The following is an 11,596-nucleotide window of genomic DNA, read 5'->3' on the forward strand; positions in this document are numbered from 1 at the left end:
TTTATTTATTTAAGATACAACAAGTTGCTTGTGCGTGCGTGCGTCTGTGTGTGTGTGTGTGTATGGGAGGGGGCAGCAGAAACGTTTTTTTCCCTGTAACCATGGTTTCCAGGTCGTATTGCAGTTGTTCATGTCGCAAAACCGAGGGCGCGGCTAGATTTTATAGGGCGTGCCAGATTGATTTCAGACGTCACATTTATCACTGCTAGGAATGAAATTAGGAAGGAACAGCTGTCTGCGATCACTTTGTAAATGCCGACCCGACGTGGGTGTACTACGAATCCTACACTCGAATTTGGGGCAGAATTTCCACTCGATTGATAAATGAGGGCCTATAACACTATACAATATACACACTATAACACTATACAATATACACAACAATACAAAGTATAACGGACAGTAGCGATCCAGATAAATATCAACCATGTTTGAATATTATCGTGACGCCTCGGATGTCTTTGAACAAATCGGGAGGCTTAAGATTAAATCTTTGAACGGCTCACACTACTAGAGGATAATCATGGCTGTTTGCTCTGGATCTGGGCTGGGAAACGGATCTGAGACAATTATGGTTTCATGGTAGATGTTTCTGAACATGTATTCTATAGTTTGATTTCAGATCAAATAGATAGATTGATAGATAGATCGATCTATGCTTGCACCTCTTGGTTCTCCAACATCTCAATGTCACTAAAAACTAAACTTCAGACCTCCCAAAACAACACATATTGAATAAATTCTTCTTCTTCGTTTCTATGATTCCAGAAGTCTGTGCCACAGAGCAGAGTCTCCAACACCCAGCCTTCTGTCTATGAAGAGTGACTGGTCTAAAGGAGACCCTCCTAACTTCAGTAATGAACCTGGACCTGCAGATACACAGTATGTCAATCCTACTGTACAATATACACACCATAACACTATACAATATACACACTATAACACTATACACTATACACACTATAACACTATACAATATACACACTATAACAGGGGTGGCGGTGGCTCAGGGGTAGAGTGCCTGGATGGTAACCGTAAGGTTGCCAGTTCGAACCCGGGCTCCCGCAGAGTTACTGTCGAAGTGTCCTTGAGCAAGACACTGAACCCCTAATTGCTCCCGATGTGCTAGTTGGTGCCTTGCATGGTTTCCGCTGCCATCGGTGTATGTATGTGTGTGTGAATGGGTGAATGTAATGCACAATCTCTGTAAAGTGCCTTGGATAAATGCGCTATATAAATGCACCATTTACCATTTTTAACACTATACAATATACACACTATAACACTATATAATATACAAACGATAATACTATACACACTATAACACTACACAATATATACACTATAACACTATACAATATACACACTATAACAGTATACAATTTACACACTATAACACTATACAATATACACACTATAACACTATACAATATACACAACAATACAAAGTATAACGGACAGTAGCGATCCAGATAAATATCAACCATGTTTGAATATTATCGTGACGCCTCGGATGTCTTTGAACAAATCGGGAGGCTTAAGATTAAATCTTTGAACGGCTCACACTACTAGAGGATAATCATGGCTGTTTGCTCTGGATCTGGGCTGGGAAACGGATCTGAGACAATTATGGTTTTATGGTAGATGTTTCTGAACATGTATTCTATAGTTTGATTTCAGATCAAATAGATAGATTGATAGATAGATAGATCGATCTATGCTTGCACCTCTTGGTTCTCCAACATCTCAATGTCACTAAAAACTAAACTTCAGACCTCCCAAAACAACACATATTGAATAAATTCTTCTTCTTCGTTTCTATGATTCCAGAAGTCTGTACCACAGAGCAGAGTCTCCAACACCCAGCCTTCTGTCTATGAAGAGTGACTGGTCTAAAGGAGACCCTCCTAACTTCAGTAATGAACCTGGACCTGCAGATACACAGTATGTCAATCCTCCTGTACAATATACACACTATAACACTATACAATATACACACTATAACACTATACACTATACACACTATAACACTATACAATATACACACTATAACAGGGGCGGCGGTGGCTCAGGGGTAGAGTGCCTGGATGGTAACCGTAAGGTTGCCAGTTCGAACCCGGGCTCCCGCAGAGTTACTGTCGAAGTGTCCTTGAGCAAGACACTGAACCCCTAATTGCTCCCGATGTGCTAGTTGGTGCCTTGCATGGTTTCCGCTGCCATCGGTGTATTTATGTGTGTGTGAATGGGTGAATGTAATGCACAATCTCTGTAAAGTGCCTTGGATAAAGGCGCTATATAAATGCACCATTTACCATTTTTAACACTATACAATATACACACTATGGTCCTCATTCACAAAGGAGAAATACGCCAGAGTGTAACGGAAGCGTAAAGGCCATGCGTATAGATAGCGGAAAATCCGTCCGATCACGCTACGGTTAAGTCCCGTGTTATTCAGGGAACCAGGTGTAATCACTTCATTTGTGCGGATCGGCGAGTGTATCATTTCCGCATTTTTTCCAAGCGATTCGCCTGGTGTCGCCTGGTTTGATGGAACATCCACGACCATATAAGGCAACAGGAAATATCGAAATACGTCTTCATAGACTGCACAGAGGATTCCCAAGTTTTAAATTATATACAACAGCCGTGATGAGCTTGTAGAGCAGTTAATTTTGACAGGCGGGTCTCTGCACGGACAGATCTTCAAGCAAACAGCGCGAGTTATATATATATTATATTATAAACGAAACTTGCCAACTTGGCACGCATTGCTTCACTCCTTGTTAAATGTCAGAACGTTACTTTCACATAATGAGAAAGAAGTTAATTTGTACTGTTCACCACACGACCAAATGCTATATTAAAACTCGGCAATGATAAAAGGCCCTATTGATTAGTCTACTGCGGTGATTGATTCCCTGCCCTGCACTGTCGGATTTGGAAAGCAAATATACGGTCTTGTGGGATTTGGACTAAAGGCTATATTTCATCCGGTTGTATGTTTCCTCAGCTGCAGGTAAGAGTTGGCTATTCTGTGTGGCGTCCGCATGTGATCAATATACATTATTATAAATTAATACCACGACGCAAATGGAGGCAGATAGGTGCTTGCAGCAAAGGCATTTAGGCCTACGTGAAACTTTAATTGGCTGAGTCTCTGTCAACATGCTGATCAGCGAGTTACAGTGGTAATAATAATCATCATCAACAGCCTTTCTTGTCTGTCTCTCCGTCATGTTTGTGAACAAGCGCGAGTGGAGGTGAGCTGGCTTAAAATTATGATATGACTGGCCGACTTTCAAACACGCTGATGCCATTCATTCAAATGTGGTCTTCTATTTTTTATATAGGGCTAATCCCCCCCCCCCCCCCCCTCACACCGACAGTCAGACTGACTCAAAGGAGCTCCGTAACAAAACAATTTCAATAGGCCTATACTGCAGACATTACTACACTAAACAACGTTGGATTCGTACAGTGCAGAATGCAGATAAGTGTGTGTTCTTATTATAATTGTGAGTTTGTTTTTTAACATGCAGCGCGAGTCCGCGAGACTGCGAGAGCCGATCTACAAGCTCACAGCGCGTTGCACTGCGAGTAGAAAGCTGTCAAGTGAGCAGCGCAATCGCGCATGCTAGAAATATCCTAATAAATAAATAAAAAAGGTGTCGGGCTTGCAGGGGCAGTTTCTGTATGGGACTCTAGGCTAACCTGCCTCTAGAATGCATGCATTTAGGCATACAAGTGATACTTGGCTTTTATATAGGCTATCATTTTTTTATGTGCGACCAATGTTGGGGACACATGCCTTGCCTACATATTTTATCTGAGGTTTGGGGACTTTTAATTGATTCAGCATGAAGACTAAAGCCTTCTTAATACATCTACGCAAGCCGTACACGACCATGAGAGGTGGCGCAGCTTTCAGTGGAATTTCCGACCAACCCACGTCACCGTCAAGTTCACGTTCAAGTTCATGAATTCCCACGTAATGTGGGAATCCACGTAAATGCCTGTCCGCTCACGCTCCGCTCACGTAACGTCACTTTATGAGCGTAAACGCCGTTGTGAATGAGGACCTATAACACAATACAATATACACACTATGGTCCTCATTCACAAAGGAGAAATACACCGCAGTGTAACGTATGCGTAAACAGATACTAAATATCATCGTATTTCTCTGTCCGATCACGCTGCGATTTGCTCCCGTCTTATTCAGGGAAGCTGGTGTAATCACTTCATTTGTGCGGATCGCAGAGTGTAGCCTTTCCGCATTTTTCCCAAGCGATTCGCCTGGTGTCGCCTGGTTAGAACGCCCATCCCACACCATATAAGGCAACACGAAATATCGAAATACGTCATCATAGTCTGCAACAGCCGCGATGAGCTTGTAGAGCAGTTCATTTTGACAGGCGGGTCTCTGCACGGACAGATCTTCAAGCAAACAGCGCGAGTTATATGTATATAATTATAAACGAAACTTGCCAACCTTGGCACGCATTACTTCACTCCTTGTTAAATGTCAGAACGTTAATAAGTTAACTGATGTTACAGTTACTTTCACATAATGAGAGAAGTTAATTTGTACTGTTCACCATGCACACGACCAAATGCTATATTAAAACTCGGCAATGATAAAAGGCCCTATTGATTAGTCTACTGCGGTGATTGATTCCCTGCAATCCCGTCGGATTTGGAAAGCAAATATATGGACATGCATGGACACAGGACATATTTTCTTTCTTTTTTTTGGACTAAAGGCTATAGGCTATTTCATCCGATCCAACTACGTTGTATGTTTCCTCAGCTGCAGGTTAGAGTTGGCTATTCTGTGTGGCGTCCGCATGTGATCAATATACATTATTATAAATTAATACCACGACGCAAATGGAGGCAGATAGGTGCTTGCAGCAAAGGCATTTAGGCCTACGTGAAACTTGAATTGGCTGAGTCTTTGTCAACATGCTGATCAGCGAGTTACAGTGGTAATAATAATCATCATCAACAGCCTTTCTTGTCTGTCTCTCCGTCATGTTTGTGAACAAGCGCGAGTGGAGGTGAGCTGGCTTAAAATTATGATATGACTGGCCGACTTTCAAACACGCTGATGCCATTCATTCAAATGTGGTCTTCTATTTTTTATATAGGGCTAATCCCCCCCCCCCCCCCCCTCACACCGACAGTCAGACTGACTCAAAGGAGCTCCGTAACAAAACAATTTCAATAGGCCTATACTGCAGACATTACTACACTAAACAACGTTGGATTCGTACAGTGCAGAATGCAGATAAGTGTGTGTTCTTATTATAATTGTGAGTTTGTTTTTTAACATGCAGCGCGAGTCCGCGAGACTGCGAGAGCCGATCTACAAGCTCACAGCGCGTTGCACTGCGAGTAGAAAGCTGTCAAGTGAGCAGCGCAATCGCGCATGCTAGAAATATCCTAATAAATAAATAAAAAAGGTGTCGGGCTTGCAGGGGCAGTTTCTGTATGGGACTCTAGGCTAACCTGCCTCTAGAATGCATGCATTTAGGCATACAAGTGATACTTGGCTTTTATATAGGCTATCATTTTTTTATGTGCGACCAATGTTGGGGACACATGCCTTGCCTACATATTTTATCTGAGGTTTGGGGACTTTTAATTGATTCAGCATGAAGACTAAAGCCTTCTTAATACATCTACGCAAGCCGTACACGACCATGAGAGGTGGCGCAGCTTTCAGCGGAATTTCCGACCAACCCACGTCACCGTCAAGTTCACGTTCAAGTTCATGAATTCCCACGTAATGTGGGAATCCACGTAAATGCCTGTCCGCTCACGCTCCGCTCACGTAACGTCACTTTATGAGCGTAAACGCCGTTGTGAATGAGGACCTATAACACAATACAATATACACACTATGGTCCTCATTCACAAAGGAGAAATACACCGCAGTGTAACGTATGCGTAAACAGATACTAAATATCATCGTATTTCTCTGTCCGATCACGCTGCGATTTGCTCCCGTCTTATTCAGGGAAGCTGGTGTAATCACTTCATTTGTGCGGATCGCAGAGTGTAGCCTTTCCGCATTTTTCCCAAGCGATTCGCCTGGTGTCGCCTGGTTAGAACGCCCATCCCACACCATATAAGGCAACACGAAATATCGAAATACGTCATCATAGTCTGCAACAGCCGCGATGAGCTTGTAGAGCAGTTCATTTTGACAGGCGGGTCTCTGCACGGACAGATCTTCAAGCAAACAGCGCGAGTTATATGTATATAATTATAAACGAAACTTGCCAACCTTGGCACGCATTACTTCACTCCTTGTTAAATGTCAGAACGTTAATAAGTTAACTGATGTTACAGTTACTTTCACATAATGAGAGAAGTTAATTTGTACTGTTCACCATGCACACGACCAAATGCTATATTAAAACTCGGCAATGATAAAAGGCCCTATTGATTAGTCTACTGCGGTGATTGATTCCCTGCAATCCCGTCGGATTTGGAAAGCAAATATATGGACATGCATGGACACAGGACATATTTTCTTTCTTTTTTTTGGACTAAAGGCTATAGGCTATTTCATCCGATCCAACTACGTTGTATGTTTCCTCAGCTGCAGGTTAGAGTTGGCTATTCTGTGTGGCGTCCGCATGTGATCAATATACATTATTATAAATTAATACCACGACGCAAATGGAGGCAGATAGGTGCTTGCAGCAAAGGCATTTAGGCCTACGTGAAACTTGAATTGGCTGAGTCTTTGTCAACATGCTGATCAGCGAGTTACAGTGGCAATAATAATCATCATCAACAGCCTTTCTCTGTCCGTCATGTTTGTGAACAAGCGCGAGTGGAGGTGAGCTGGCTTAAAACTATGATATGACTGGCCGACTTTCAAACACGCTGATGCCATTCATTCAAATAGGCTAATGTGGTCTTCTATTTTTTATATAGGGCTAACCCCCCCCCCCACACACACACACACACCGACAGTCAGACTGACTCAAAGGAGCTGTTTTTTAACATGCAGCGCGAGCCGATCTACAAGCTCACAACGCGTTGCACTGCGAGTAGAAAGCTGTCAAGTGAGCAGCGCAATCGCGCATGCTAGAAATATCCTAATAAATAAATAAAAAGGTGTCGGGCTCGGGGGCAGTTTCTGTATGGGACTCTAGGCTAACTTGCCTCTAGAATGCATGCATATAGGCATACAAGTGATACTTGGCTTTTATATAAGCTATCTTTTTTTTATGTGCTGACCAATGTTTTGGACACATGCCTACATATTTTAAATGAGATTTGGGGACTTTTAATTGATTCAGCATGAAGACTAAAGCCTTCTGAATAAATCTACGAAAGCCGTACACTACCCTCTGAGCTGGCGCAGCTTTTAGCGGAGTTTCCGACCAAACAACGTCACCGTCAAGTTCACGTTCATGTTCATGAATTCCCACGTAATGTGGGAATCCACGTAAATGCCTGTCCGCTCACGCTCCGCTCACGTAACGTCACTTTATGAGCGTAAACGCCGTTGTGAATGAGGACCTATAACACTATACAATATACACACTATAACACTATACAATATACACACTACAACACTATACAATATACACACTATAACACTATACAATATACACACTACTTATGTTTGTAAACAAATAATTGGTCTATGACCAGTGTTGTACCCGCGTTCAAAGAACGATCGTTCACAAACTCGTTCATATTTCGGGTGAACGTGAACTGAACGTACTGTATTTCTGCTTGATGAACGTCATTGTGAACGCGTCAGTGTGAATACGTTCACACACGCATTTCTGGCGTGTGTGAACGTCACTTTCTCACGTTCAACTTCGTTCAAGAGTGAGTGTTTCCATAGAGCCTTCCAGGCAAAATCCCCGCGATAAAAAACACCCTAAACATGCCTTAATATCTTGCGGAAAACCAACCAATAAGTCCTTATCCGACACAAATTAACTAATCTTTCTCAGCCGTCGCTGGAGCGCGCATCGCCCACTCATGTTTAATTAAACATAATGTGCCACGAAAAATAGCTTCCTATAGCTTAGTTGGTTAATTTTGCGTCGAGGAGGTACGTGTCCTGGTGTCCATAATATCGCCACAAACAGACAACAAAAGACATCTCTCTCCCACAGTGAGTGAAGCGCAGTGATGCCTGATTTATTCTTCGTCGTACTTGTGTTCTGTGTTCCGAAAGTAGCTGATCTACAAGCTCACAACGTGTTGTGAGCTTGTAGATCAGCTATTTTCAGCATGCAGAGATATGCAGGCTCTGAGAACATTCAGAAACTTTTGCCTTCACAATAAAAGCATGCAGCTTTCACAAGTGTGCCCATAAAGACAAGGACAATAATTAAGAATTCGGTGGCATTTCACATTGCAAAAGAGCATTTTTTGTAAAATGTTAAAAAAAAAAAAAAGATAAGGAATTAATTTGGATAATGGTAATGGAGATATTGTAAAAGTTGTCACTTTATTAATCCCAAAGTTGTTTTTTAAGATTTGGACTTCATTTGGAATAAAGTCTGTGGTTTTATATGGCTATGGGCTGTGGCAATAATAAAAGAAAAAAAGAAAAGAACAAAAAATAACTATAATAGTTACTTTTTTGGAACGATGAACTTTAGTTCCAAATTTTGAATGATGAACTATGAACGGAACTAGTTCATTTTTTAATTTTTGAACTGTGAACTGAACTAGTATAAAAAAAATAACTTTCCCAACACTGACTATGACACAACTCACTAACTCCATTTGTCAGTGGAGTGTATATCCTGCCTTCATTTTTTTTCTTAACCGTGGCGTACACCATTGTCCATGTGAGATTTATCAAGTGATCCTATACAGCTGATCCTAGCGTTCATTTGCTCGGATCTTTGATAAATGTCGCAGCTGAAACAGACCGTCATTTAAATAACACACCCTTAAATGTTCTCGAAAGGCCTCGATGAACTATATATTCCAAATTTGCGCCACATTTTCACGATTTTTCTAAAATAGCAGACCTATGAGCTCGTAGCGCGGCACCGCTATTTTTCAATAGCTAAAGTATAACATAATGCTTTAAACACCAAAAGGGATTCCCGCCCAGAATGGGTTAAACCAATCAGATACGATAGAACCACATTTATCTGAACTGGTGTTAAACCAATCAGATAGAACCACATTTATCTGAACTGGTGTTAAACCAATCAGATAGAACCACATTTATCTGAACTGGTGTTAAACCAATCACATAGAACCACATTTATCTGAACCATAAAGGTCTTTTCAGACAGGAAGTCAGACTCCAGACAATGTGGAGTTCAGAGGTGAAGCTGCACTATACAGACTGACTGCTTGTGTGCATGATGTCCTGTCTATGTAATAAACTGTTTTCTTTATCCTTTATTTACCCAGGATAGTATCTGAGCACAAGTGCTCATTTTCAGCAACGCCCTGCACATAGAGACACACACATTAAAACCTGGGAGCTGACCAGTACAACCACATTCTTAGGTCACATTCTCACCTAATACTTCGGAGAAATTGGGATTCTTGCATATTTAATTTGCTGCGGTTTTCCTTCACACTGTCAATGCTTCACACAGCAATTGGAAACGCAGCAGGGGGGACCTTTATCAATGTGTTCCATTCATAAACTAGCCTACACAGTGAAATCCATGGTGATAAAATTATCACCCCCCCCCCCTCTCTCTCTCTCTCTACGCACGCAGCCACGCACTGTTCTTTTGGGCATGGAGGCACAGCGCTGAGCGCACTGATATAACAGACAGCAGCGCAAAATGTTTACAAGTTTATCGAGATGAAAGTCCCTACTACCCAGTCCCCACACACACAGTGACAGCACTCCATGTTTACGGAACGCACAGACAGACAGACAGACAGACAGACAGAATATTCTGTAGGCTACACTGCAGTGTTTTTATGTGTTTCCTTAAGCAATTGATTAATGTACTCATCCTCATTTCGATCAGGGCTTCAGTCTCCTCATTCGACCACGTCTATCCACGGTAACGGGACATCTTTGCGTAAAATATGCCTTCTCCGTCTCCAACTGTGTTCAGCTCCTCACCCGCCACATTGTTTGCTTAATTTCCTTTATTTACTGTGGATTGCATTCACACCTGCACCGAATGTAATCAAGTGCGATTGGAAGCGAAGCGAAACCCCCGTTTTTGCTCGGAGTAGAATGCGGTTCTTTGATACGCATTAGGATTCGAATGAGCCTTCACACCTGCCAAACAAAGTGCACTTTCTGACAATGGGCAGCAGGATTCGTTTTAATCGCAGCAAAGCTTTCTGGTGTGAATGTCACCTTATACTGTTGTACTGACCAGTACAACCACAGTCTTATACTGTTGTACTGACCAGTACAACCACAGTCTTATACTGTTAACCACTAAGCAGCTCCACTGGAGCAGTTGGGGGTTCAGTGCCTTGCTCAAGGGCACTTCAGCGGTGATGGGTGAGTGATGACAATCACTTCACGACTAGGCATGTAACGATATATTATATATTGATATATTATATCCCAACGATATGTATCGATTTATTAAAAATTAATATCGATCTTTCTTAGGGGGGCTAGTGTGTGATATGAAATGTGAGCTGTAATCATATTCCATCATATTTTGGAGAGAAATGAGACAGACTCCATGCAGTCACTTTCAGTAGTAGAGGCCTGCATAAGGGAGCTGTATGTGTCTGTGACACAGGTGATGGTCGTTATTGATGCTCAATAATACATCAAGGAAGGCAATTATGTTTCTGCACTGTCAAATAGGTCTAAATCTATCCTAAGATGCCATCAAAGAAAAGAAGAAATGTTAACTCGAGCTAGGTTTAAACATGAAAGCATGTTTACAGTTGTTGCACAGAAATTAAGTAATTTTACATGAAAAGTAATGCTACTTTTGCAATGTAGTTAAATAAAAATTGTGAAAAAAGCTTGGGGGGAAGATAAATCATTAAAAAAAAATGGTATCGTGAACCTCATATCGTGATACGTATCGTATCGTGAGTTGAGTGTAGCGTTACATGCCTATTCACAACCCATATTTTTCCTGCCCGTCCAGGGAATCGAACCGGCAACCTTTCGGCAACAAGGGCACTTCTCTAACCATTATTGATTGAAAATTTTATTATCAGTTTGTAGAATGGACATTTCAAAGAAAGTACAGGTCAATACAAAATCTGATATGTACAATATACACAACACAACAACATATTATTATTATTGTATACCAAGTACCAACACAATGCAATGTGAACATATACTTATATCAGACATGAATACATAAATATGAGCACGCACACACACACACACACACACACACACACACACACACACACACACACACACACACACACACACACACACACACACACACACACACTCACACACATCTTAACATCTTTATTTGCATTCACATTTAACAAGAAATTCTTGAACACAAACAATAGTGGATGCACAAACTTGGAAAACTCTACAACAAGTGCTTCAGGATACAGATCACGGGTACAGAAAGCATCGCCTAGAACTAGAGAGCAGAAAGCAGCAAATTGCCATCTT

This window comes from Electrona antarctica (assembly GCF_951216825.1).
Source record: "Electrona antarctica genome assembly, chromosome: 1".
NCBI classification, from domain to species: domain Eukaryota; kingdom Metazoa; phylum Chordata; class Actinopteri; order Myctophiformes; family Myctophidae; genus Electrona; species Electrona antarctica.